Here is a 22,429-nt window from a genome sequence, read left to right as displayed (position 1 = left end):
TGTGGAATATGTCTTGATTTCAAAAGACAATGTCATCATTGAGGAGGTTGCCCTAGTGGATGGCCTCAAGCATAATTTGCTGAGTATCAGCCAGCTGTGTGATAAGGGCAATTCAGTAACCTTCAACTCAGAAGCTTGTGTTGTGACTAACAAAAGAAGCAACAAAGTGGTTCTCACTGGTGTGAGAAGAGGAAATGTGTATCTAGTTGACTTCAACTCATCAAATGCAGAATCTGTTACTTGCCTTCTCAGTAAAGCAAGTCAAGATGAAAGTTGGTTGTGGCACAAGAAGATATCCCATCTAAACTTCAAGACCATGAATGAGCTTGTCAAGAAAGAACTGGTTAGAGGCATTCCTCAAGTGGAGTTTTCTAAGGATGGACTGTGTGATGCCTACCAAAAATGGAAGCAGATCAAAACATCATTCAGAAAGAAGCTTGATTCAACAATTGAAGAACCTTTACAATTGCTACATATGGATCTATTTGGACCAGTCAATGTGTTGTCCATCTCAAGGAAAAGATTTTGCCTAGTAATTGTAGATGATTTCTCAAAGTTCTCTTGGATATATTTTCTAAAGTCTAAAGATGAGGCTAGTGAAATCATCATCAATCACATAAGGCAAGTCAACAACCATCCTGATTTCAAAGTTAGAAGAATCAGGAGTGACAATGGAACTGAGTTCAAGAATTCTGTGATGAGATCATTTTGTGAAGAGAATGGGATAATGCATGAGTTTTCTGCAGCAAGAACTCCACAACAAAATGGAATGGTAGAAAGGAAAAACGGATCTCTTATTGAAGCTGTAAGGACAATGCTCGAAGAATCAAAGTTACCAACATATTTTTGGGCTGAAGCTGTGAATACTGCCTGCTACACTCAGAATATTTCTTTGATCAATCAAGAAAAGTGCATGATACCATATCAATTGTTCAAGAACAAGAAACCAACTCTAAATTTTCTTCATGTCTTTGGCTGCAAATATTATATCTTGAGAAATCAGAGTGATCAAAATGGGAAGTTTGATGCTAAAGCAGATGAAGGAATTTTTGTTGGATATGCTGTGGGAAAAGCATATAGAGTCTACAATCTAAGAACCAACATTGTTATGGAACCAATACATGTTGTATTTGATGATAAAAAGATTGAAGGACTGCAAGATGAAGATTCTCATGAGAGTCTCAAATTTGATAATGTGGAGATGATTAGTGATGACAGTGATGATGAAAATGATCAGGAAACAATGGCAAAGGATAATGCAGAAAAATCTATTATTAATGAAGCATAAAATTCAACATTTGTCGAGTTGCAAAATGCTTCATCCGTCGGGAGACAATCTGCTTTATTCATCGGGAGACAATCAGCCTCATCCGTCGGAACACAAAGCGCGTCATCCGTCGGGTCTTCAAAAGAAGCTGAAAGTCAGAATAAATCACTTATAGAAAATTCTCCTTTCTTAAATTAAAGATTCACAAACTCAGGGGGAGTTTCTAAATATCAAAACTCAACAATGGAAATGGACAAAAGATCACCCCTTTGACCTCATCATTGGTGATATGTCTTCTAGAGTTCAAACAAGGCGAGTAACTCAAGAAGAATGTCTATATAGCAGCTTCCTATCTAAGGAAGAACCAAAAAAGGTAGAAGAAGCTTTGTTGGATCCTGATTGGATTTTAGCTATGCAGGAGGAGCTAAACCAATTTGAAAGTAATAAAGTATGGAAGCTGGTACCCAAGCCTAAAGGAAAGAATCCAATTAATACCAAATGGGTATTCAGAAACAAGATGGATAAAAATGGCATAGTGGTCAGGAACAAAGCTAGATTGGTTGCTAAGGGCTATTGTCAACAAGAGGGAATAGATTTTGATGAAACTTTTGCTCCTGTTGCAAGACTTGAAGCCATCAGAATTTTCTTAGCCTAGGCAGCTTATGCCAATTTCAAGGTTTATCAAATGGATGTCAAAAGTGCATTTCTGAATGGAGATTTGGAGGAGGAAGTCTATGTTAGTCAGCCTCCTGGTTTTGAAAATCCAAATTTCCCAAATCATGTTTATTATCTTTTGAAAGCACTTTATGGAATGAAGCAAGCACCTAGAGCCTGGTATGACACTTTATCAAAGTTTCTTTTGGAAAATCACTTCACAAGAGGTACTGTTGATAAAACTTTATTCTTTAGAATTGTTAATGGCTCTAGTATACTTGTTCAAATTTATGTAGATGATATTATATTTGGCTCTACAGATGAAAAACTTTGTAAAAAGTTTGCCAAATTGATACAAAGTAAGTATAAAATGAGCATGATGGGAAAACTAACTAACTTTCTTGGTTTGCAAGTTAAGAAAGTTAGTGATAGAATATTCATTAGTCAAACTAAATACATTCATGATCTTTTAAAGAAGTTTGATCTAATGGATTGCACATCTGCAAAAACTCCCATGGCCACTGCAACTAAGCTTGAATTAAACACTACTGAAAAGTCTGTGGATATTTCAAGTTATAGGGGCATGGTTGGTTCACTTCTGTACTTAACAGCTAGTAGGCCAGATATAATATTTTCTACTTGTCTTTGTGCTAGATTTCAGGCTGATCCTAGAGAATCTCATTTAGCATCTATTAAGAGAATTTTCAGATATCTCAAGGGAACACCAAAACTTGGCATTTGGTACCCTAGAGATTCTGGTTTTGATCTAACTGGTTATTCAGATGCAGATTATGCAGGTTGTAAAATAGACAGAAAAAGTACAACAGGAACTTGTCAATTCTAGGAAACAAGCTTGTGTCCTGGTTCAGTAAAAAGCAAAATTCAATTTCTACTGCTACAGCTGAAGCTGAATATATTGCTGTTGGTAGTTGTTGTGCACAGATTTTGTAGATGAAAAACCAATTGTTGGACTATGGTCTACAAGTGGATAGGATTCCTATTTTCTGTGATAACACAAATGCAATTGCCATCACTGAAAATCCAGTACAGCATTCAAGAACAAAGCACATAGACATCAAGTACCACTTCATAAGGGAACATGTGATGAATGGTATTGTGGAACTGCATTTTGTTTTAAGTGAAAAGCAGCTTGCAGACATATATACCAAGCCAATGGATGAATCCACCTTCTCAAGGTTGGTAAGTGAGTTAGGTATGCTTAATTATTCCTGAATCATCTCAGATATTTTACAAGTTGTTATGCAGCCATAAATTTAATTGATTTTTCTATTTTGGATGAAATTTTGGCTAAGTCAAAATTTACATCCCGACGGATGATCATTATCCATCGAGTTTGCTCATCCGTCGGAATACGATTTGTCTATAAAAATTATTTATTTTTCTGGAATATTTTATAACTCGACGGATAACTGATTTATCCTCATCCGTCGAATTTTCTCAATCCTAGCCGTTAATTCTCTAATCATTATCCATCGAGTATACTTACAGTCTATAAGCATGACACGACGGATAAGTGACGGAATTTTTATAGTTTATTTATTTTTAAACGGCTATTTTGGGAAATTTTTATTGGTCCTTTATTTCTCTTTATTATTTTTGTCAATTTATCTCTGAGATAGTATAAAAGCTAAATTCTTTTTCATTCTTTTCTTTTTTCATTCTCAAGATTCAATTGCTCTAACTTATTTCTTCTAAAAAACAAACTCTCTCTGCAATTTCCAAATCTCTAACAATGGCACATGTAGTGAAAATCATGTCTCAAACCGGTTACATCTATGAGAAAAACAACTTCTCAGCTTTAGTAAACAAGGAGATTCTACAATCTGGTGACTATCACAAAATGATGGATTTTGTGAAGAATTGCAAACTCAACTATGCCATGCTGGAATCACCCACCATTTACTGTGAGGTTGTAGAGGAGATGTGGACAATTGCAGTGTACAACTCAACGGACAAGACCATCACTTTCACTTTAAAAGGTAAGCAGTTTTGCATAAACAATGATATTATCAAAGCATGCTTTAGGATTCCTGATAATACTGTAACTGCTCCACACACAGACACTGACATTGTTAACATGCTTAATTCTATGGGCTATGCACTCACTATCTCTAAGTTAAGTGAAATTAGAAGGTTGGGTCTTAGGAAAGAATGGAGTTATCTGTGTGATGTGGTAACTAAAGTGTTTTCTGGTAAGATTAGCAACTTTGATTCCATCAATATATCCATGATCAACATGCTTTACATGCTAGTTACTGATAACTATTTCAATTTCAGTGACTTGGTTTTGTTTGAGTTAGGCTTTAAGTTAGGAGAACTTAATAAGAGAGGTAAAAGTTTCTATTATGCTAGATTCTTTATGATGCTTGCTAACCATCTTATTGCGAATATTGAGATTGAGAACCCAACCAACAAGCTGAATTGTTGGGTTCAAGAAAGAAGGATTATTGCAGATTTAAATAGAGCAAATCATCACAAGGAGGTGCCCTTATACTATTTTCCAGTCATGGAGGGACCTCAGGTAAGTGAGATAATTTCTACTGTCTCTACTCTTCCAACCTCACACATTTCTTTACATTCTAGTGTAGCTATGGCATCTGTGTCAATGAACCAACAGATGCCTACCCAAGCCACCAAACGAACAAAAGTTTCTAAATCCAAAGCTAAGAAAGCCCCCTCTGATTTCTTTTGAAAGAAATCAGTTATAAAAAATCTACTAAACCTAAATAGGGGAGTGTGAAGGAGGGTAAGAAAGGTGAGGGACAGGGTGAAAATCAAATAAGCCCTAAGGATAAGGATGGTGAGAAGAGTGTACCAAAACCTAGCCACACCACAGTTTCCCAACAAATTGTGGTTGTTAATAAGGAGATTAGCTCATTACTGGTTTCATCCTCCCAAAAGGATGTTACCATTGAAACAAGCTCCCAACCAGGAGCACAAGCCAAGAGGGGTAGGGACACCAGCTCACCACAAACTTATGCTAGAAAGAAAAGATCAAAAACCCTTGGGGATGCACAGGGCTCACACACTATGCAAACTGGTGTTAAAGACACAGTCATTGCACCTTCTTAAAGTCAAGTTGATGTGGGTCCGATAAATGTCGAGTCACAACCAAAATCTCTCATAATTGAAGCACCTGATACACCAAATTCTCCCACACACTCACTAGATGTTGACATGATTAATACATCACTTCCAAATTCTCCATCTTTAACTCTCTTGGAGAAGCCAAAAATCCAAGTAAGTGAGCATCATCTTTTAGATGATTTGTTGGCTCATTTACCATTTCTTTCTGAGACTGTTGAGACATCTGTGCCAAAATTCTCATCAATCTGCACAGAGTATACAATAGTCTCCACTCCAAACTCTTTCATTTCTACTATCCCGATGGATATTCATCATCCATCGAGTAGTGATTGTATCTCGATGGATAAGCCTAACAGCAGTCAACCGTCGGATAGCCATACTACTAACCCGATGGATATTCCTCATCCATCATGTGTCCCTGCATAACTTCAAATTTCTTCAATTCTTACAAGTGCAGAAGACTTAGTAGTAGTGCAATCACTCTTAGGACTGAGGGAAGGGAGTGATTTGAGTGAGAGTCTGGGTTGCTCCCAGGAAAAAGGAGAGAAAAAGAGTGAACAACTGCAGTCCATTTCTTTAGGACTGGCAAAAGTGAGTGAGAGGAGTCCCGCCTTAGATGGTGAAGGTAAGGGTGTGAGGGTGGGGAGCCAAGGGGAGCCCTTGATGTAAAACCAGAGAGAAAATGAGAGAAAGGCAGGTACAGGAGAAATAAGGATGAATATCATTGCTAGTGAGTCAATGAATGCCAATGATGCAGACATTGAGAAACTATCTCAGCATAATCAAGTTGTTATAGGTTCCATCTCTTTGGATGCTGAGGCATTTACTCATCATGTTCCAACATATCAAATTTTGGCTGGACAGGGCAATGAAGATGCAGAAAGGATGCTGAACTTGGTGCACACCACCCAGTCAATGCAAAGAGCCAAGGATGCCATTATGCCACCTAGAGCTGATGATGATATTGACTATGGGACTGGGGAATCTGCTAATTTCTTTGGTGATGCAAGTGAAGAGGGGTTACTGGACATAGGGGAGAAGTAGGCCCTAGTTCCCGATCTGGTATGCCATCTTGAGCATTTTTAAAGCAGTGTGATGAACACTATTTCAAGACCACCCTCATTCAACTTATAAGTCAGACACACTCTACTCTTCAATCCAAAATAAATGCCAGCACCAAGAAGCTCCTACAAGCACATCTTGCTTCACTTCAATTACAAAAAATCCATGGTTTTCAACACACTCAGGATGTCACTTCTATCAAAGGTGCAATTGATCAAATAAAAAGGGACATTTCTGAAAGGTTGAATTCTAAACTTCTAGAAGCTACAATGCTTGATATTAAGAGACAACTTAGGAAGAATTATGATCTTTCCACAAAGATTGATTCCTTGGATACCAGAATGACTGTAATGGAAGCTTCTTTAACAGCTATCCATCTACATCAAGCTCAACAAACTCAACTGCTACAACAACTAGTGGCTGCACAATCTTTATCCTTCACTCTACTTGATGATAACAAAAAGGGGGAGAAAAGCTTAAGTAAGGGTGAGGGGGAGAAAGGCTCAAGTAAGGGGGAGCTTCAGTTAAACATACAAGTCAGCAAAGTAATTGTGCCAACAATTACTTTCACAAAGCCACCAGTGTTGGATAGTATTGATCTAATCCAACTAGCAGCTGAAAAGCTTGAGTTAAAATCAAATCCTAAGATGTTTGATGTTACAGCTTTAGAGAAGGAAATTAAAGAAAATGGACAAAGATAGATGCAGATATTCACCAAAAGTTTGGGCAAATTCAGAAGCCAGACAAAGTCTTCAGTCATCACTCTCCAGTCATGAAAATCTATGTGAATGACATAAGTATGAACTATCTGGAAAGGGGTCAAACTTCCTGCATCAAATCTCCAAAGAAGGATCTCATTATGAAGGCCAAAAGGAACTACTCTAAGTTTTCAGATAAGAATCCTATGGATACAGTGTTTGAAACACCTAGGCCAGATGAGAAGAAGCTGTTGGCTAGGTCTATTGCATTCTACAAGGATCCAATTGATTCAGTGCTTAAAAGGAGAATTGCTAAAATTTACAGAAATGGTAAGGAGATTTGTGTGGTGGTTGGACACCCACTGTTTGTGGAAGCTAAGAAGGATGAGAAAGAAAGAATCAGGCTAGAAAAGAAGCAAGCTACCTTGGATGCTAAGAAGCACATACAAAAGAAGGAGCAAGCTGCTATCTTGGCCAAGCTTCAAGCTGTAAAAACCATAACATGAACTTCTGCACAACCATCTGTAATTACTGAATCTTAAGATCTAAAGGTGCAAGCTGAACCACAACGGGAAAAGAACTTTAAGATACAAGGAAAGGGCCAAACGGTCCAAAAGGAAATTGAACTTTAATGATGAGGAAAAGGAAGACTCTATCTCCAAGAAGCCTACAACTATAACTCAAACATCAAAACCCTCCGTGGTACTTGAAGAATTCAAAGTGGTTGATCCAACAAGGAATATTCATGGCAAGCCAATAGTTCCTAAGGATGAGCCAGTAGACTGGGATAGTTTGCCAATTCCTGAGCTAAATTTACCCATTTTCAAGACAAAGAAGACAAGAGCAAGAGCTAGCAAGAAAGTGAATCCAGTGATTCTCAGATCCAAGACACCAATCAAAACTAAATCTACAGTCAACAAGGGAGACATGTTAAACATCTGTGACATCAAGGAGTTTTCTGACATAAACCTTTACTTAGATGAATTTGAAGAAGTTAGAGGAATTGATGCTCACAGACATCTCCTTGAAAGGCTGGTGTTCAAATATAAGGGAGAAAGAGAGATCATATGGCCACTTCATAGGATTCTTCTAGAAAGCCAATCTGTGCTAATAAAAGTGTACTCTTCATTTAAAAAGAACTTTGGATACAATGTGACAGCAAGAAGATTAGTTCTAAAGAAGATTGAGGAGCTGAGGAGTAATAGAGCCAAATATGCACTACCAAAGACTCTGTCAATTCCCTTCACAGGAAATAGAGTGCATCTGAGGCCCTATTGGCGGATGGAATTCAGGGATGAAAAAAGAGTTAGAAGATTCTTCAGATTGGAGGACCAATTGAGTATCTCTAGCAATGAGACTGTTTTGGAAATGCAGGAAATGCTAGATCTCTCAGAAGCTGATCAACTTGAATTCCACGGACAACTCCAGAATTAAATTGAAGAAAATAACAGAAGGCTTGGGAAGAAATCCAGACAATCAAGAAAATAAATTTATCTGCTCAGACTAGAGGAGCATCTTGATAACAACTGTGAGCAATTTCTTTGTGTACTTTGCATTGTTCAATTTTTAGCAATTTGTAGCACTTATCAGTTTTATCTACTATTTTTCAATCGATATCTTTAGGATGTTTTGTTATCATCAAGTTTCTCTTAATTTATGGCTACAATTCCAGTAGACATAAATTGGGGGAGATTGTTAGGAATATGTTGTGTACTTGATGATAATCTAAACAAAACACCTTAGTAGATTTAACTTAGTGAATTTTGTACCACCCGGCGGATGATCAATTATAGTCCCGACAGATGATTCAATATAGTCCCGGCGGATGACTAATTGATATCCACCGGGTGAGTAGCTTATGTAACAATAAGTACTGTAGCACATTTCTACAAATAACTTTATATAGATTCTGTAGTAGCTTATGAATCATGTAGACTGCTAGTAGATGTGCAGAATAGGTTGATTAAATGTAAATATAAGATATCTTGTAATTCTGCACAAATGAAATGGAGTCAAGTGATAAATGGCTACCCGACGGATGATCAACAAAGCTACCCGACGGATGATCAACAAGGCTACCCAACGGATGATCAATTCAAATATCTGTTGACAGTGACAATACAGTCATATGTGTCGAGTGTTTGTAAAAGGAATGTGGCAGCCTGTTTAGCAGGGTTTTGAGAACAAAGAAGCATTACCATTTCCATGCTATTATAAAGATATTCAAAGATGATGGAATAGAGTAGTGAAGTAGCATGGAGTTAGACTTGATAGGTTGTTAGGAATATGTTGTGTACTTGATGATAAGCCAAACAAAACACCTTAGTAGATTTAATTTAGTGAATTTTGTAGCACCCGATGGATGATCAATTATAGTCCCGACGGATGATTCAATATAGTCCCGACGGATGACTAACTGATATCCATCGGGTGAGTAGCTTATGTAACAATAAGTACTGTAGCACATTTCTGTAAACAATTTTGTATAGATTCTGTAGTAGCTTATGAATCATGTAGACTGCTAGTAGATGTGCGGAATAGGTTGATTAAATGTAAATATAAGATATCTTGTAATTCTGCATATATGAAATGGAGTCAAGTGATGACTACCCGACGGATAATCAACAAAGCTACCCGACGGATGATCAACAAGGCTACCCGACGGATAACAAGCATGCACCCGACGGATGATCAATTCAAATATCTGTTGACAGTGACAACACAGTCACATGCGTCGAGTGTTTGCAAAAGGAATGAGGCAGCCTGTTTAATAGGGTTTTTGAGAACAAAGAAGCATTACCATTTCCATGCTATAATGAAGATATTCAAAGATGCTGTAATAGAGTAGTGAAGCAGCATGGAGTTAGACTTGATAGGTTTTGTTTTATTATCTTTTCTTATTATCATGTAAACTTGATGATATATAAAACAGGTGTAGCTAGTAGAACAAACTAACTAAGCAAACACATTTTTAGCAGAGAAACATTTGTAAGCTGTATTCTGTAGAATTTCTCTATAGTTTGTTTCTTCACTTTTAAAGCAGCTGTGAGCTATTCAAGCTTCAAAGGGTTCTCTTAATATATATATATATATATGGTGGATACATTCAAATCCACCAGAAAGTTTTAAAGACCTGAGTTTTTATTACTTTATGTTTGAATAACTTAACTCTGTATTCCGCACTTTGCAAATCAAACAGCTAGATATAAATTGAGTTAGAACCATTTTTCATTAATCTCAAAAAGAAGCCAGAATTACATTCAACCCCCCTCTTTAATTCTTGATGTATTGTTAGGGAATAACATAGGTTTTGTTTTATTATCTTGTCTTATTACTATGTAAACTTGGTGATATATACACCAAGGTGTAGCAACTAGAACAACTAACAAGACTAAGCAAATATATTCTCGGAGAAACATTTGTAAGCTGAATCCTGTAGCATTTCTCTGTAAGTTTAGTTGTTCATATTTGTAAGAAGCTGTGAGCTATTCAAGCTTACAAATCCACCAGAAAGTTATAAAGACCTGAGTTTTTATTACTTTGTGTTTGATTTACTTAACTCTTTATTCCGCACTTTGTTAAATTAAACAGCTAAACAGCTCAGGGGATCGGCGAAGCTCAAAGTTTAATTGTTAAATTAAATAAATTTATTTAGTGGACTTTAATATAATTTATTTTATAAACTTAAAATGATTTATCTTATAAAATTTAAATAAGTTTATTTTATAAATCTAAGTTAGTTTATTTATATAAGTTATATTTAAGTTTATTTTATTAATTAATTTAGTTATAATTTAAACTTAAAAAGAAAACAAAACAAAAAAAAGAGAAAAACGAAAACAAAAAAAAAAGAAAACAAAACAAAAGAAAAAGAGAAAAGAAAAACAAAAGAAAATAAAACAAAAGCAAAATAAAACAAAAAAGAAAAAGGAAAAAGAAAAAAAAGAAAATAAACAAATAATCAAAATGTGTACATGTAGTTCATTCTGTTTAAGTTTTAGTTAAGTACATTGACATGTACTTGTAGTAGGAGGTCACCACAGAGCAGAGCCACACTAGTCGCCATACAGGTGACTTCTTTTTGTTTACTTGTTTTAGTACTTCCCTGGTCGCCACATAACAATGTGTACACCCTGGTCGCCACAGAACATGTACTCTTGGTCGACACAGAAGTGCCCTCTCCTCAGCCACACAATTTTATTGGATTTAAAGTCTACAGAATTTGCAGCAGAGAAAAAGAGCCATTCATTTTGGATTAATTTATGTTCATCTTCTCTTCCAAGAGAGTAGTGAAATGGCAGTAAAGATTTACAGAGAAGCTCAAGCTTTTTGTATATCCGTTTAACTTCTCACCGGAGTAACGTTATAATGCCCGATTTAATACTTGTATATTTATAGGGGCATTATAATCGTTACCCGGTAATTAAATCCTAGTACAAACAAAAGCTAGATCATTGTATAGGATTTGATTTTTAAATCTTTGTAGTAGCTAGGAACCTTGTTGTTCTTAGATTGTAACCAGTTAATTTATTTACCGGAGTGTAGCAACACCCTCAAGGATTTATATACGAATATATATTTCCCCGAATATCTTGTGTTCCTCGTTTTATATTCCCAAACACTATTCACCTCAAGAACACGAAACCACTAACCGTGCACTAAATCTATATCCGCTAAAGATTCGAAAGAATTTTTAATTTAGTGATTATCGTATTCAACCCCCCTTCTACGATAATTCGGGACCTAACAATTGGTATCAGAGCCTACTGATTGATACACAAATCAGGATCGAGAAATTAATTTATTTTATTAATTTTTCATTTATATAAATTTATTTTGTAAATTTGATTTAACAAATTTATTTTATAAATTTAATTTAAATAAGTTTATTTTATGAACTTAATTTAAATAAATTTATTTTATAAATTTAACTAAATTAATTTACTATTTAAATTTTAGTAAATAATTTTTTTAAATTTAAATTAGTTTTCGAATTTATGGCTGCCAGTTTTTGTTAGCTACCAATCTAGTTCATTTCGGCTATTCTAGTTTCTGTACATAGGAAATAGGCTGCCAGTTAACCTTTGGTTTGTAGCTGTAATTATTTCCAGATTAAAAAATCAAATCAAAAAAGAAAACAAGGTTGGCAGCTTGTTTGAACTGAACACGCGCCTGCATTTAGTCGCCACAGAAGTCTTAGAATTCAAGGCTTTTGTCAGTCGCCACTGGGAGTAATTAGGAAAATATATTCCTCTTATACACTCTAGTCGCCACACAGATTAAATCCAAGGCAAAGACGGCGCACAGGTACTATGAGTCGCCACAGAAGCTTAAAAGCAACATACAGGGGCAGTCGCCATTTAGCACTAATTTTTTTCCCCTATTTAATTATTTCTGATTTATTTATTTTTCCATAAAATTTAAAATTATTAAATTTAAATTTTTTTAAAATAATAATTTACATTTTCTTTAATTTTTAAGAAAAATAGAAATTCTTGAAAATTAGATTTTACGTAAATATTTATTTTTGATTAATTTTTTTCTAAGAAAATTAAAAATATTGGAAATTTAAATTTCTCTTAAATATTAAATTAAAGGGTACTCAAAGTATTGGTAGACTCAAGATTCCTCTGGGCGTTAAAGATGATTTTAATCTTTCGAAGAAAACAAAGACCATGTGCTATTCAGACGGAAATTTCCCGAATAAGGAAATTGAAGATAATGGTTTTCTTACTCCAATGAAACTGATTTCAAGACCTATAAATGAAAACTGTGGATCTTTCTCAAAGGCTTACTCTATAGGATACCACTGGGTTTTCAGATGCAGGAAAGGAATGAAATTTCTACGGGGAATCAATGAGATCAAAGAGGAAGAAGTTGTGGAGGTCAGAGAGAATAGTGGGGACATACAAACATCTCAGTAACATGCAGTATAGTTGGAAGCTCAGGACAGAATGTAAGAGTTACTGATAGTTGAATCAGAAGAATCTCAGGAAGAATTACTTGAGGGACTGGACGTTAGGGCAGTGTTTCACTTGTCAGGGAAGTTTAGTCACATCAGATTCACAAGGAGTACATAAGCTTTATCCAAGGATCAAGCCTATCTATTCTGAAGCAGAGATTCTTACAGATTCAGTTCAAGAGGTGGTTACAGACTGAGGTTGGGACATAAACAAGATTTGATAGCTACAGGTTTGACAAGCAATATGTGTCAAGTAACTATCAGGGGTTTTGCTACAACAGAACAAGAAGCTTGACAAACAAGGATAAGTAGGTATTCAGTTGAAAAGTTGTGACAAAGGTGGAATGTCTTCTTAGGGAAGCAGCCCATCAAAACTTATAGTGAACGGGAAAGAGTTAGGATGGATCAGATGACGAGAATCATGAATATCTTGCTTTCATACAAATCTCTGAAGATGATCCAACTTACATATCTCAGGTTTCAATTTCTTGAACCACTGCAATATTTTCCTCTCAATATTCAATGCATAATAAAATCTTAGTGGTTAAATGTTTAACACTCGCACAAGCATGATAGTATCACACATAGATAATGATGAACTAGTTCACTAGATTATTTTTCTGGTAACTAGGATTGATGTGTAACTTGTGCATGTTACTTTAGATGATCTTAAATATGTGTTTAAATATTTTTTGAACATGATTAATTGCTTTAGTGATGTATATGTTTTTCCAACATGTAAGACCTTTGTTTATGATTATCTCATGTATCCTAATACAATGTGATTTATCCATTCGATCTGAATTGTTTGTTAAGATGTATTAATTTATAATTGGATTGAGATAGCTAGATGAGATTTATCAACAGGATTGGACTAGACAAAATTAGTGATTTATTTGTTAATTCTGTTTGTTCCATATTATGCCTATCTTGCTTAAGTCTTATGTGTAATGTTTTTGAATGAATGCCATGTATTCTTAATACAATGCTTGCCTATTTCAATGCCATGAATGCATCTCTTAGTACTTGCATTAATTGTAGAAAAAATATGTTTAGAATTACAATAGGGCAAAGACTGATAGTCCTCCTTATGTAAGGTTGGAACCATTTTCCCCTAGCCTAGAGACAAATCTGTCAAGGGTATTAAAATGGAGAAAATGGTCAGTCAAAGATAAAAATTAGCATGATAAGGTTGCAGTTGTTGTTATCTCTGTTTATAATAATATCTCTAATCCAACTGGACCCAAACTGATAAGTTGGGTACCAAGAACTGTTAATCCATTTCTGAGTGCAGGACATAACAGGCTAATTGATTCTTATGTATTCTTGGTAATTCATACTCAAGTCATATAATCAAAGAAAGATCCTCACAAATAAATATGATTGACAAAAGCTATTCAGTCAATAATCTTTGGAGATGACATCAAAGGATTTCATTACGGGATAAGCTATGTAGAAAAGGGATGTCATCATGGATTCAATAATTGTTATCACTGATAAAAAATAATCATTGGTGTCACTGATAACAATTGAAGCAACTGCATTGCTGGAGAATCAAGGCATAAATCCTCTTATCAGAGAGTTCTGCATCAAAGGATAAATTGTCAATTCAATGAAGGATTAGTGTCTCATCTGAAGTAGGAAGGTTGAGAAGCTTGCTCTTCTTAGAGTAAGGAAAGGATATGCTCATGGCTAGACTATCTGGAAAGGTGAAGTCAATGTTTTCTACTATAAATCTTCATCTGACAAAAGTTTAGCTATGGAATTAGAAGCTCTCACCCTTGAACATCAACTCAAGGAACTCTTTTATAAAAAGGGATTAGTGAGAGGACTGCCTCATCTAGAATTCAGAAGATGTTAAATGTGAAGCATGACAGAAAGAGAAGTCAAAGACAACATCACACCAAAGTAAAGATATACCTTAGTGATGGTGGTTGACTACTCTTATGTAACAAAGTTGTTGTTCATGCGTTCTCAAGACAAGACATCACAAATGGTGATTGATTACATCAAAGAAGATCAAGCTGAAAGCAACTGTAAAAGAAATAATCTTGTAATCAGATAATGGGACTGAATTCAAGAAGTAGTTCTGATTAATATCTGTAACATCAAGAATATTTTGAGACATATTCAACACCAGGAGCTCCGTGTCAGAATGGAGTTGTACAAAGGAAGAACCAGAACTTGATTAAAGCTATAAGGGAAATATCAAGCTAATCAAGACTTTCTAAATACCAAAGGACTAGAGCAGTCAATACAGTTTGCAACAAGTAAGATCAAGCCTTGATGGGGATGTATACATGAAGACCACAAATGAGTTAATGTCCTACAGAAGCAAACACTGGATAACCTGAAAGTGTTTGGAGAGAATGTTCTACAAAAGCAAACAATAAAATGTTTTTAGTTGTTTGAAGATCTTGGCATTTGCAGCTAAGACTTGTAAGGATATTCTTCATGGATACTCAGTGGAGTTTACAACCTACAGGGCATTTTTGGTTGATCAATAAAAGATGATTGAAAGTCTAAGTGCACAGTTCAACAACTCCATGCTCCAAGCTGTTAAAGGTGAAATTGATGGTATTGATAATTCATATCCAAGCAGTGGAATGGCAGTGTATAATACAACTCATTATTTCAATGAAGCCAGTCAGCAAGGGTAAGGATTTTTAGGAAATCCCAGCAACAGCTTAGGGGAAGCAATAGAAGGATCAACTAGTCAGACACAACACCAAATTGAAAATTAGAGGACATTAAAGAACATATCTGCTGAGACAAAGAGTTTGATGTCAATATTATTCCCAGAGTCTAGTTCTTAAGTGATTCAGATGGTGGAGTAATGATTAGCAGGGCTACTGAGTGTGAATGATTATTTCTCTAGCTTTCTATCTGAAGAAGAAACTGAAAAAGTTATAAAAGCTCCGATAGATCCAGATTGATTGGGTGATTGCAAAGCAAGATGAACTCAATCAGTCAGCAAGCTAATTATAGAGAAGCTGGTATCCAAACCAAATGACAATATTGTAATTGGTGCAAGGATAATCAAAAGTTAAACTGGATGATAATGGCATTGTTACGAGGGACACGGCCAAACTGGATGCTAGGTTATTATCAGGAAGCAGTATCTAACAGATAGCACCAGTGACGAGACTTGATGATATTACGACATATCAGGCATCTGATGCACATTACACTTGGAATTTGACTCTAGTAGATGTGTACAAGTGCACTCCTGGTTGGTGAGTCAAATGAAGTAGTCAATGCATAACAGTTCATGGACTTTGCAGTTGCAGATCTATTGGACTCTATATATCTCTTCTTCACAAGCTCACTTCAGGTTGGTATGAACTAGTATACTACTCAAGCAATCGTCAAGGACATGGTATGGCACTCTAATTGAACTTACAATTTAATGTGAACTAGTAGAGTCGTCATATTAATAACTCTCTTTATCACTAGGCACAAACATATTAAGTTATATTTGCAGTGATATCATGATAATGTTATATGTTGGTCTACTAACAAAAACTTGTGCAAGATTATTTGCTAAGTAATTACAGAGTAGGTATGGAGGAGCGTGTTGGAAAGGTTGCAATTCTTGTTGGGATTACTTTAAGAAAGCCATTAGAATAACTCTTTTAGGAGCTCAATCAAGCCAAAAGAACAATTCTTTTAGGAGCACAAGTAAACCAAAAGAATGATGGCAATACACAGGTTGTAAGAAAGACTGGAGAAGCATCTCTGAAGCTGTCAACCTAAGTAACAAGAGAAGCATCTTAGAAAGCTGTTAACTTCGTGAAAGAAGATTGATTTCTTGTTATGATAAGAAAGAACTTCAAATCCAACAACTATGTGAACACTCTATGACAATGAACCTTCACACCAGGTATTATTTATCTCGAGATCATGTCTTTTAGTCAAAGAGTCACTTACAGAAAAACTTATTAAATTACTTGTTAAAGTTAATTTTGCAAGACTGGTTTGTAAGTGTGGGATATCATTCATTGCACATTAGTTGGAAATCCCATCTGTAAGGAATTCTTAATATAAGTTCACAAGTATTAAATCTTCAATATTTAAAGGACTTGTGAATTTATCAGTAATCCAGTACCTCATACTTAGTGCTACTATTTTGATTATCATGATTACAATGTCATATACATTTGTGGTAGTCAAATATTATAGCATTAAGTTTGAATATTATTTTAATTGATTTAAATTATGACTGTAGGCAATTCCATTCTATATCAGTCTCATAATTTAAATTATGTTAAAATAATATACAACATAGTTATTTGTATCATGTACGAATAATTGTGGTACTTTTAATATTAGTGATATTATTTAGAATTTTTGTTCTAAGTAATCAATGCTTATTTCTAAAATCACTGATATTGAAAGTTGAAGTATTCCTAAGGCATGAGTATAAAACTCTCAATATTTTATATGCTTAGAAAGTATTTCTAAAATTACTAATTATCTAGAAAGTGATTGACATGTATATAAGTCATATATCCTATTGGTGATTATTCAAGGATAATTTTGAAAATATTTAAGTACTAGTATCTAACTCATAGATATTTAGTATTTATTTATTTAGTATTTATTTTGGGTAGTTTGGATTATGGAAATTGAAGCAATTCAATGATTTTAATTGCTCCATAATTCAAACTAACTTAAAATAAATAAGCAGCATGATTGATTATAACTAAATCTGTCAACAATTGATATCTAGTATATTGATTGTAACTTATATGTTATAAGTTAATTATGAAATTTTGGTTTTAGTGAATTTAGCAATATTTATATCTCAAGAATTCACTGAAATCAGAATATGATTGTAGCATGATTAGTTGTGTGTAAATTTTTGATTTATAACAGTTAATGATATTTAGCTAAGATTTTAACTATGAACTAATTGTGAAGTATTAGTATTTATGACATTACTTAGAACACCTCTAAGTATAACTATGGTTAAAATGTTTGATTGCTTTATTAGAAGTAACCATATATTGTCAAGTTAGAATAATTTTTATACTTATTTGCAAATTTCCAAACACTTTGATAATAGATGTGTTATTCCCAGTGAACTAACAATGAGATTTACAGAAGGGGGTTGAATGTAAATCTCAAAACTTTTTCAAGTTTTGAGCAGTTTCTAAGGCTAAGTGTTTGAGTGATCAAATGTGTGTGAATTGCTTAAAGCTGATGCAGACAGATATATATTCAAACACAAATGTAATGAGCACAAAGAACTTAAAAACTTTTCTGGTGGATTTGTTGTTCCACCAGAGATGTGTTATTTCAGAAAATCTGTGATTCAAAGAATTAAATCACAGCTGCTTCCTAGTACAAACTAGATGATTTTCTCTTTTGATATTTCTAAATAGCTCAGGAAAATTCATATCTAATTACTAGCTGCTACTTGGTTTATATATCACCAAGTTTACAAGTGAAGACAAACTGTAAAATACAATTGAAAAGATTCTTCACATGTTTCTTCTTCATTTCTCTATCCAATGCAATCTAGGATAATCTGTAAATCTTTGAATACTTCCTTATTTGCATCAGAATGGAAATGCTGCATTTTCTTGATTCCTCCTAGAGGCTTCCACATTCCAGTATGTCTCTGTCAACCCATGTGTCTCTGTCAGCTTGTGAATTGTCACTATCAACTGCTAATGAACTAGGCATCCGTTGAAGCTTTCATTTGTTGATGCCTTATCCGTTGAGGCTTTATCCGTTGAAGCTTTATCCGTTGATGCGTTATCAGTTGAAGTCTTTATCCGTTGAAGCACTTATCCGTTGATGGATATTATCCGTTGAAGCATTAGAGACATCCGTTGAAGCTTTGTTTCTTATCCGTTGAAGGTCTTCAATATCCGTTGACACTTCTTCACTTATACAAAATTACAAGGCATGAAATATTTACAATTAGCCCTCCTATTTGTACATCCATTAGTAGTCAACATGACTGATTATTTCCTAACAACATCTAAGAATTACAGCTTGAAACCAGAGAGTGAAATGTGCTACAATACTAAACTTATTGCTAAGTAAAGCTACTCCTTCAATGGATAGCCAAGATGGTCTTATCCGTTGAGGCTACAAACACTAGATTTCTACTTAGTGTTTTGCTTAACTTATCATCAAACTAATACACATATTCCTAATAATCTCCCCCTATTTATGTCTACTAGAACTGTAGGCATAAATTTGGGTTTAGCTTGATGATAACAAAACACTTAACAAATATATAAACTGTAATAAAGCAGAAATTCAAAAGTGCTACAAAAATGTATATGCTGAGATGGAATTGAAGAATTACATTGTTTCCAAGGGTGCTCCTTTAGCCTGAGCAAATTACTTTCTTTTCCTTTGATCCCTGGTTTTCTTTCCTAGCCTCCTGTTATTCTCCTCTATTTGAAGTTAAAGTTGTCTGTAGAATTCAGCTTCATCTTCTTCATTGATATCTAACTTAGATTGCATATCCTTGAGAGTTTCATTACTGGCAATCTTTAGCTGATCTTCAATTCTGAAAAATCTTCTGACTCCTTTGTTGTCTCTGAACTCCATCAACCAATGAGGTGATTTGTGAATTGTAATTCCTCTTTCTTGAATGAGTAAAGTTCTAGGCAAAGCATTGGGCTCCCTCCAGGTTTTCCTTATGTTGGCAATCTTATTGAGAATCTCAGTCTTGGCAGTCCTGGTAAAGCCAGAATCCCTTTGTATGGCTGAGTAGACTCTAATCAAGGTAGAGTAGCCTTCATTCAGAATTCTGTGAAGAGGCCATGTTCTTTCCCCAGCTCCTTTGTATTTGAACACTAGTCTTTCTGGTAGCTGTCTGTAGGCAGCTATTCCCCTTACATCCTCCAGCTCATCCAGATAGAGTTCAATGTCTGAAAATTCTTTTATGTCACAGATGTGAACATAATCATCTTTAGAGGTTTGAGGTTTCGGCTTAGGCTTCTGTGTGAATTTGATTGAGGCTTTAGAGGGTGTTGATTTGATTCTTCTTTTCTGCTTCTTTGATGGTGGAGAAGAGGTTAGGAAGGTGGGCAATTTGATGGTGTCCCAATCAATTGGTTCCTCCTTGGGAATGATTGTTTCACCATGAATGTTCATGAAGGGGTCAGGTACAATAGGTTCAGGAATAGAGGGTAGTGGTTTGGATATTGATTGAGTTTCTTCAGTCTTATCTACCTTCTTTCTCTTTGCATTGACCTTCTTTCTTTTCCCTTTCTGCCATTCTTCCTTACTTCTTTCCTCCATCTCAGTACCAACCATGTCCCCCATAGCTTCAACTTCACCTTTGTCTTCAATTTCTTTCTGTTCTTCAGCCTGACTTGACTTTAGCTATTTTTCAAGCTTTGCTTTTGCTCTTTTGTCAGCCTTTAGCTGTTTGGCTTCTTCCTTCAACCTTTTGGTTTCTTCCCTCTTGGCTATTGAGAATTTGGGATGTCCTTGCATCACACATATGCTCTTTCCCTCTCTGAAGATAATAGCCATGTTTCTCCTTACAGCCTCATCCATGGTCTCTTTGAGATATGCAATACTTCTACCTAAAAGCTTGTCCTCATCAGCTTTTGGAAGAGGAAAATCCACCTCTTTTAGAGGATTCTTTGTAGAGTCCTTATTGGATCTATTGTTGGGCTTGAGAACCATAGGTTGCAGATCTTTGGAAGAAGTTTCTCCATCCTTATGCCTCCCTACTGGCTTGAGTTCCATAATAATTGATTCCACTTTTGTGCTATGCTTCACAGATTGTGATTGAGAAGTTGTAGAACCAAATATTAGTTGCATCTTTTCATCAATCTTCTTCCTTTGCTCTTTGACTTGCAATTCAGCTGCTGCTATCTGGATTAGATCAATTCCATCTAGCTTTCCTTTGACTTGAATAGTTGGAGAAGTTGTGATGACAGGAACTAGCACTTGAGAAATCTGAACTGTTGTAGATGGCTCTCCTTCCCCTTCCCCTTTATTCTCCCCCTTTTTTTTATCATCAAGGGTAGGGGTCAAGCCTTGTGCTTTTGCCAGCTGCATGAGTAGATTTGTTTGAGTTTGTTGATTCTGAAGAATGGTGACCATAGAGTCTTCAATGATATGAACCCTATCTTCCAATCTGGCCAGCCTCTTGTCAGCATCAGATACTTTCTTCAGTCTCCCCAACAAATCTTGCATAGTACCATAGGGTATAACTGAATCTAATTTCTCAGCATTGTAGGATTTCAGATCAGCAATGTCCTGCTTGAGCTCATCCACACTTAGATTTTGCTAGTAATGCTGCAACTGCAAGAGATGCAGAGATTCCAGATGAGCTTGAAGAATTGCCTTGGTACCAGCATCTTGAGTCTCCTGAAGAGCCTGCTGAATTGTCATGACTTGTCTGACCAAAGAGACACCAAACTCTCCTGGTGTTGATGGTTTTGCCCATGCCCATTCAGGAAGATCAGGAACAGAACTTGGGCCTGCTACTCCCCCTAAGTTCATGCTCTCATTTAAAGAATTAGAGTCATCATCATTAGAATTTACTCCAAATTCTTCAGATGGCTCACCAGCTTGAGAAGGCAGCCTGTTGACAGCAGCTTTGTCTCTGAGAAGAGATTCTGAAGTGTGTACAATGTGTAGTGTCTGTTCTGCCTCCACATTGCCCTGTGCAACCAATAATTGATAGGCTGAAACAGGGTGAGTAAAAGTGTCAGCATCCAAGGAAATGTTAGCAATGACAGCTTTGTAATGTTGCTGAAATTGTCTTTCCTTTTCTGCATCATCCACTTTCATTAACTCACTAGCAATGGCTGGATCCACCCTTATAGCTTATGTACCTGCCTTTCTCTCAATTTCTCTCTGTTCTTGCATCAGGGGCTCCCCCTGGCTCACACACACCCTCACACCCTCACCCTCACCTTCTAAGGTGGCACTCCTCTCACTCACTTTTGCCATGCTGGAAGAAATAGCATGCATATGGTGACTCTCAACCTCTCCTTTTGCCTGGGAGCAACCCAGCCTCTCACTCAAAAGATCACTCCCTTCCCTCAAACCTAAAAGTGATTGTACAGTTGCCATGTCCTCTACAGTTGGAATTGATTCTGTTAAGTGTGTAGAGACCATCAACGAATAGGGAATATCCGTTGAAGTGGAAACTGATGGCATCAACGGATAACTGCTGTTAAGCTTATCCGTTGAAGAACAACCACTTGTCAACGGATGAGAGATATCCGTTGAAGAAGGAAAAGATGTAGGTATAAAAAGTGACATAATTGTTGAATCTGTGTGGATTGATTTTAAGTGTGGTGACACAGATTCTGCAACTACATCTGAAATAATTGGCTGATGATCCAACAAATCATCTAAAAGATGATGATCACCAGGTTTTGAGTGGGGCTCCTCCCTGAGTTTTAATGAGGGAGAATCAGGAATTGATGTGAATATCATATCCACATCCAGAGAGGGTGTTGGAGAGTTTGATGAATGGTGTGTTTCTATATTGAGAGAATGGGGCTGTGAATCCACATTTGCTGGAATCACATCAAGCTGAATTTGAGAAGGCACAGATACAAGTGGATGTATCTGTGCTGTGTGTGTCCCTTGTATGGAAACTAGGGTCTTGGCCTTCTTCTTCCTTGAAAAGGCTTTAAATGGTGAATGTGTGGCTTCAGTGTCCCTCTCTCTTTTGTTCTG

Source organism: Apium graveolens, chromosome 11 (genome assembly GCF_009905375.1).
Source record: "Apium graveolens cultivar Ventura chromosome 11, ASM990537v1, whole genome shotgun sequence".
In the NCBI taxonomy this organism is placed as follows: domain Eukaryota; kingdom Viridiplantae; phylum Streptophyta; class Magnoliopsida; order Apiales; family Apiaceae; genus Apium; species Apium graveolens.
This window is presented reverse-complemented; position numbering follows the sequence as displayed.